Source organism: Panthera leo, chromosome F3 (genome assembly GCF_018350215.1).
Source record: "Panthera leo isolate Ple1 chromosome F3, P.leo_Ple1_pat1.1, whole genome shotgun sequence".
Taxonomy (NCBI): Eukaryota; Metazoa; Chordata; class Mammalia; order Carnivora; family Felidae; genus Panthera; species Panthera leo.
The window spans coordinates 13,492,176-13,499,567 of NC_056696.1; the positions used below are offsets into that span (position 1 = coordinate 13,492,176).

The 7,392-nt window shown below is 35.5% G+C and overlaps 2 long non-coding RNA genes across 3 annotated transcripts in view; both read right to left on the reverse strand.

The window, feature by feature from the left end:
- Positions 1–3,600, reverse strand: part of LOC122211937 — a 52,511-nt gene extending 48,911 nt beyond the window's left edge. Inside the window, exon 1 of the long non-coding RNA XR_006198907.1 lies at positions 3,571–3,600. This is a non-coding gene — a long non-coding RNA (uncharacterized LOC122211937). The remainder of the gene's footprint in view (positions 1–3,570) is intronic.
- Positions 3,601–4,274: 674 nt separating this feature from the next.
- On the reverse strand, positions 4,275–6,492 carry LOC122211936. 2 transcript variants are annotated; one of them, XR_006198905.1, is made up of 3 exons: positions 6,398–6,492; positions 5,585–5,658; positions 4,275–4,818 (listed from the first exon to the last, which is right to left on the reverse strand). It is a non-coding gene; the product is annotated as an uncharacterized LOC122211936 (long non-coding RNA). The 2 variants fall into 2 exon arrangements; XR_006198906.1 differs by lacking the exon at positions 6,398–6,492 and adding an exon at positions 6,168–6,226.
- Between the last annotated feature and the right edge of the window lie 900 nt (positions 6,493–7,392).

Below are 7,392 nucleotides of genomic sequence, written 5' to 3' on the forward strand. Positions count from 1 at the left end.
ATGATCACAACTGAGCCAATGGTTCTTGAAATTCGCTTTGATATACAAGTGCTTTGGATTACAAGCATATTTCTGGAATGAATTATGCTAGCAAGCCAAGGTTTTACTATACAATTTTCTTATACTATATGTTAAGTGCTATATTACCTGAATGTCAACTGTGATGAATTAAAAATGTACACTATGATGCCAAATGACCACTAAAATAACAAAACAAAGAGTTACAACTAATAAGTTACCATAGGAAATAGACAGAATCTAATAAAAAAAAATCAATACAAAGATGATAGGGAAAGGGAACAATGTCCTAGACAAAGACAAAGACTTGAATGTTTTGGTTTAAGGTTCAGCTTAGAGGCGTAAGACCTAAACATAATAATCACATTAAATGTATCAACACACCAATTAAAAGGCAGAGATTGTTAGATTAGATAGAAAAGCAAGACCCACTAGATGCCACGTAAAATAAAGGTACAAGTAGGTTAATAGTATAAAAAAAAAAATAAGAAAAGGAAAAAGAGATAAACCAAGCTAATATTAATCAAAGAATGCTAGAGTGGTAAATTAATACCAGACTAAGATTTTAGACTAACATTATCAGACAAAAGAAGGGAAGATTTTATAATAATAAGTGGGTCAAATAATCAACAAGACATACAATCCTAAATGTTTATGCACCTAATAGCAAAGCTTCAAGGCACATAAAACAAAACTCACAGAAATGCAAAAAGGACAAATCCACAATTCTAGTAGATTTCAATTACCATCTCTCAATAAATAACTGAATAAATAGAAAACCAATAACAATATAGGAGACATAAAAATTATAGTCAACCAAAATTGACTTGATTGGTGCTGACAACGCTCCATCCAACAAGAGTAAAATACATGTTCATTTCATATGCACACAAAACATTTCCCAAGAGAGACTACATTCTGGGCCATAAACAAGTCTCATTAAGTATAAAAGGATTCAAACTACACAAACTACTTCTCTGACCACAATAGAATTTAAAAAAAAAAAACCTTCTACACAGCAAACAGTCACCAAAACTTAAAGGCAATGGATAGGAGAAGATATTTGCAAATGACGTATCAGATAAAGGGTTAGTATCCAAAACCTATAAAGAACTTATCAAACTCAACACCGCCCCCCCCCTGCAAAATAATCCAGTGAAGAAATGGGCAAAAGACATGAACAGACACTTTTCCAAAAAAGACACCCAGATGGCTAACATACACACAAAAAGATGCTCAATATCATTCATCATCAAATCAAACCCACAATGAGATACCACCTTACACCTGTCATAATGGCTAAAATTAACAACTCAGACAACAATAGATGGTGGCAAGGATGCAGAGAAAAGGGAACACTTTTGCAATGCTAGTGGGAATGCAAACTGGTACAGCCACTGTGGAGAACAGTACGGAGTTTCCTAAAAAAATTAAAAATAGAGCTACCCTACAACCTAGCAATTTTACTACTAGGTATTTATCCAAAGGACACAAATATGCTGATTCGAAGGGGTAAATGCACCCCAATGTTTATGGCAGCAATATCGACAATAGCCAAAATATGGAAAAAGCCCAAATGTCCATCGACTGATAAACAGATAAAGAAGATGTGGTATATATATACAATGGAATATTACTCAGTGATCAAAAAGAATGAAATCTTGCTATTTGCAACAATGTGGATGGAACTAAAATGTATTGTGCTAAGTGAAATAAGTCAGAGAAAGATAAATATATGATTTCGCTCATATGTGGAATTTAAGAAACACAACAGATGAACATAGGGGAAGGGAAGAAAAAATAAGATAAAAACAGAGACAGAGATAATCCATTAGAGACTCTTAAATACAGAGAACAAACTGAGGGTTGCTGGAGGGGTGTTGGGGGAGTGGATGGATTAAATGGGTGATGGGCATTAAGGAAGGTACTTGTTGGGATGAGCACTGGGTGTTATATATAAGTGATGAATCACTAAATCTACTCCTGAAACCATTATTACACTATATTTCAACTTGGATTTAAATTAAAAAACAACAACAACAACAGAATAAATAAGAGAGGTCTCTAAAAATCTCCAAATAGTTGAAACTAAACAAAAGAATTCCAAATAATAATAAAATAAATGAGTAACTAAAAGATGAAATCAAAAGAAAAACTAAAAAACATTTTGAATTGAATGAAAAGAAAAACATATCAAAATTCATGAGAATCTGCTAAAGCAATGTGTAGGAGAAAATTTATAGTACTGAACATTTATTTAGAAAAGAAGAAAGGTTTTAAATCAATGACCTCAATTTCTACTTCAGGAAAAGAAGAGCAAACGAAACCCAAAGTAAGCATAAAAAATAAAATAATAAAGATTAGAGAAAAAATCAAAAAAGTAGAAAACTAATAAAGAGAAATTCAAAACCAAAAGCTGGTTGCTTAAGAAAAATAGAACTGTGGGGCACCTGATGGGCTCAGTCACTTAAGCATCGACTTCAGCTCAGGTCATGATCTCGTGGTTCATGAGTTCGAGCCCCTCACTGGGCTCTGTGCTGACAGCTCAGAGCCTGGAGTCTGCTTTGATTCTGTGTCTCCCTCTCTCTCTGCCCCTCCCCTGCTTATTCTCTCTCTCTCTCTCTCTCTCTCAAAAATAAACATTTAAAAAAATTAAAAAAATAGAATTGATAAGCCTCTAAGGAAAGTGATTAAAAAAAAAAAAAAGAGAGACAAGATACAAACTACCAATATTAGGAATTAGAGAAGTGATCACTACCTAGTCATTAAAAGGATAATAGATATTAGGGGTCCCCACACCACACTTAGTTTTGATAATTAGCACTAGAAAAAGTCAAAGCACTCAGAAAAACTGTTATACTCACAATTACAGTTTATTACAGTGAACAAATACAGATTAACATCAATAAGGCAAAATGCACCTAGTGAAGAGTCCAGAAAAAATCAGGTATAAATTTCCAGTGTCCTCTCCCTGTGTAGTTGTAAGGACCGCACTTAACTCTCCCAGCAACTACCTATGACAACACATACAAAGTACTGCCAACTAGGGAACCTCATCTAAAACTTGTTGTCTAGGGTTCTTATTGGATCAGTCATGCAGGCACGGAACACCCACATGACTGACCTTAGCTACCCAGTCTCCAGTTGCTCCAGAGATCAAACTGATAAAGCATGGGCTAGGAATTCGGGTAAACAAAAACAGGCCATTCACCATAAATCATATTGTTAGCAAAAGCCACATGATGAGCACAAAGGCCCTAGGTATTTAGAGACAATTTTATCACACAGGATATTCCAAGGGTTTAGAGGTTTTCTCCAAGGAGCCAGTCAATGGCCAGTCCTCTGTTTGGAATGTGCAGGGTTTGAGCATCACAAACCCTCTAAATGAACTCTTTACTGCACAATAAGAAAATATTATGAACAATTTTATGCCAATACAGTCAATAACATAGAAGAAACAAATATCTTGAAAGAAAAACTATGAAAAGTCACTCAAGAATAAATAATCTGAACAGCCCCTACATCAATCAAAGAAATTCAATTTGTGCTTACCTCACACGTGGAAATTTCAGATGGCTTCACTGGTAAGTTCTACAAAGTAGAATTTATATCAAAGTAATGTAAGTCTTCCAGAAAATTAAAAAGAAAAAGTATTTCTCATTTGGTGAGACCAGCATTAACCTGATCCCTAAACAAGGCAGATACCACACAAAACAATTATACACTAGTATCCTTCATGAACATATGCAAAACTTCTAAACAAAATTTTAGCCAATCAAGTCCAAAATATACAAACAGCATAATATATTATGTCCAAGTAAAGTTTATCCCAGGATGCAACAGGCCTGTGTAACACAGGCCAATCAATGCAACTCACCATACTAACAATCTAAAAACGAAAAATCCTATTATCACTTCGACAGACCCAGAAAAAGCATGCAAGAAAAATCATTACTGAATTCTGATAAAAGGCTTCAGCAAACTAGGACTAGAAAGGAATTTCATCAGCATGATAAAAGGCATCTAGCAAAAAACCTAAAGGCAACACAATATTTAGTGAAAAACTTTATGCTTTTCCCCTAAGATCAGAAACAAAACAGGGTATCCGATCTCATTTCTTCTATCCAACATTATACTGATGGGTCTTGGCCAGTGCAATATGACAAGAAAATAAATAAATGGCATGCAGATTGGAAAGAAAGAAAGAAAATTGTGATTTGCAGACATGATCATCCATGTAGAAAATCCAAAGAAATCTACCTTAAAAAATTCTGCTGTAACTAATAAGTGTGTTTCTCATGATTGATCAACAAACATAAACCAACTTTATTTCTATATAGTAGACACACACGCACACAAAATTGAATATCGATTTAAAAGTGCTATTTACAAAGGAGCATGCTATTAACTACTTGGGGATAAATTTGACAGAAGATGTGCAAGATCCATTTACTGAAAACTGCAGAATACTGTTGAAATACTATTTTAAGGCTTTATTAAAAAATAAAAGGGCATATTGATTCTTCTCAACCTAATTTTAGTTTTTTATTTACTAACCAATGAGTCCATGGGTGCAACTAAGCAATAAGTAATAAATGGGGTTAATGTTATTCACCATCACAGAAATTCATACTAGAAAGGAATCTCAGAATACAGGAAATGTGGGGATGTTTAATCTCAATACTTAACTTGGAAAGGTTTAGTCTTTCAGCATTTATCTGAAGGCTCAGTAGGCATCAAACATTCTGTAACACACTTGGTGAATAGAAGATGCATCCTCTGATCTTATGGAGCTGTTACCTAACAGAGGGAAATAGAAAATAAACAAGTAAACAAACAAATGCAAATTACTTAAGAGTCGTAATTAGTGCTATTAAAGTAAAAGACCACGGGAATAGGAATGTCACTGAAAGTCTAAGTGGACATTCAAGTCAAAACCTGAAGCAGGAAGAATCAGCCAGACAAGGGAAAGATTATTATGGCCAAATAGAACAGCCTTTGGGAAGGCCCTGGGTAGGACAGTAGGGGTTTGGGGAGAGCCTGGCATACTCCAAACCTCTAAAGAAAGTCAATTTGGCGGGAGTATAGGGACTGTGGGGTAAAGGGAAAGATAAGCCTAATGGTCACTTAGGAGAGGTAGACAGGTGTCAGATTGTGCAGGCCTATGTAAGAACTGGTATTTTATTCAAAGCGCAACAAGAAGCCATTTTATAGTTTTAACCAGGCACACACATTAGATTTTCATTTTTTAAAATATCCTCTCTAGTTGCTCTGCTAGAGAATCAATTGGAGGGAATATAGTGGTCTAGGTTATCACAGATGGCTTCCTCTGGCCATAAACAAATAAAACCGGTGAGTAACATATAACATGTTTTTATTTAAAAATATATATATATATATGTGTGTGTATATACATGTACGTATATGTATACACATATATACATATACCTACGTGTATATATGTATACACACACATATATATATACATATACATATATGTATATATATCTTAGAACTTAAAAGAAAGAAAAAAAGATGTAGAAAGCAAACCCCAGGGGGACTCTACCTGAGTATAAGTGCTGGGTGTTGGGATTCCTATACACATTTGAAGGCAAGATCACTGAAATAAGGGTTCAGAGCCTGGAAAGGATGATCCATGTGAAAACAAAGGATTAAAAAAACTCAGCCTACTGCTCTACAAAAGCAGTAGGAAGCCTGCTGTTAACTATATATGTAGTTACTATACAGAAGAAATATATACATGTATATTTTAAGGGCACCTACAAAAAACTGATACCTGACCCCTGGATCATACACAGGGGAAAAGATCCAAATTTATATCACAAGTTGAAAAAATTACTTTAAATTTGACTTAAAGCAACTGAAAGTTCTAGCACCCAGCAAAATCAATCTGCAAAAACAGTCTCTCAATCCAAGATACAGAGGACTTTCATAAAACAAAAAACTTCTTTGAGGCTCAGCTCCCAATTTACATAACATTTGAAGAAAACAGTCACCATGAGGGAAAGCCAAGAGAAACAACAAACAAGAGTTAGAACCTTGTAAACTGGAAACTGTAATTTTACAGAGATGTTATTTTTACTATAATCTCACTCTCATTTTGGTTCTTATTCAGGGCTGACACAAACCTCTTGAAGTGCCATAATTTCCACCTCTATTAACGTTATTGAGAATACTGGAAATTCACCCTCAGCTAAAAAAAAAAAAAAAAAAAAAAAAAAAAAAAGTTTATATATAAAAGCTAACAGGGGCCTACAAGGTGCTTTGTTTTTATTAGATGAAACTACATGGCTGATGCTTGTAAACGGGAAACTGAATAACCATTGCTACTGATCCCCACCTGCTAGAAAATCTGTACCTTTCAAGGATGTAGTCTATGTTCCAAAACTTGATGATCTTTCTTGCCAATCCTTTTGAATGGCACTTTAATTTTTAAATGTGAAGAAAAATGAGTTCACATTTAAAATGAAGAGTTTGTGCACTCTTTAATTTCAGAAATTTTTAAGTTTAAAAGTTCAAAGGTTACGAGAGGAATTCCAAATACCCTTCACTTTCTAACTACCTATCTAAACCTGAAATACCGACTCCAACTCTTTTCTTGGTACGGTATTTTGTCTACTTCATTTGAGTTTGCTTAAAAATATTGGCACACTAAAACCAAAATCACACTCGGGATTTTGCAATATAAGCCAAAATAATGCTTTTTTTTTAAAAACGCATTTTTAGTGATGAGAAACATGAAAAATGTAATAACTGATCCCTTTTAAATCGTCCCATTTCTATGTATTCTGACAACGCTTGCATCTTGGCTATTGAAATCTTGCTTAAAATGAGAAAACAGAAGCCCAGAGAAGTGCTCAGGATAGAACCACAACACTGAAATCAGGACTCCAAGCGAGAAAAGCCTAGTATTTCTCCATACCCCAGCGCCGATACTGTTTTACCATGGTCTCCTCTGAACTTAAAACTGATAAGGAATCATTTTTAAGGGGAAAGACTTAAGCATTCCTTAGATAGGCTACAGGTCTTCGAGAACCATTCACAACACATGGAAACAGCCCACAATCATGGGAGACAGCTATGCAGAGAAACCCTGCTGAACATGTCTGCTCCCTCCCCATTGTTATATCCCGGCCCTCTGAAATGTTTCTTCACAATTAGAAGCCTAAATCCGAACATTCTCTGGGGTCAGTTCGGAGGACAATTCCGGCGCAGTTTTGAAAAGACCCCCCCAGGAGCCCCGACTCGCACCCTGCCAGAGACCTAGCGGGTAAGGGGTACCGCCCCCGTGACTTCCCCGAGGACCCCGGAGGCAGGTGCGTCCGCCCTTTTCCGCCGCCGACTTGTAGCCAC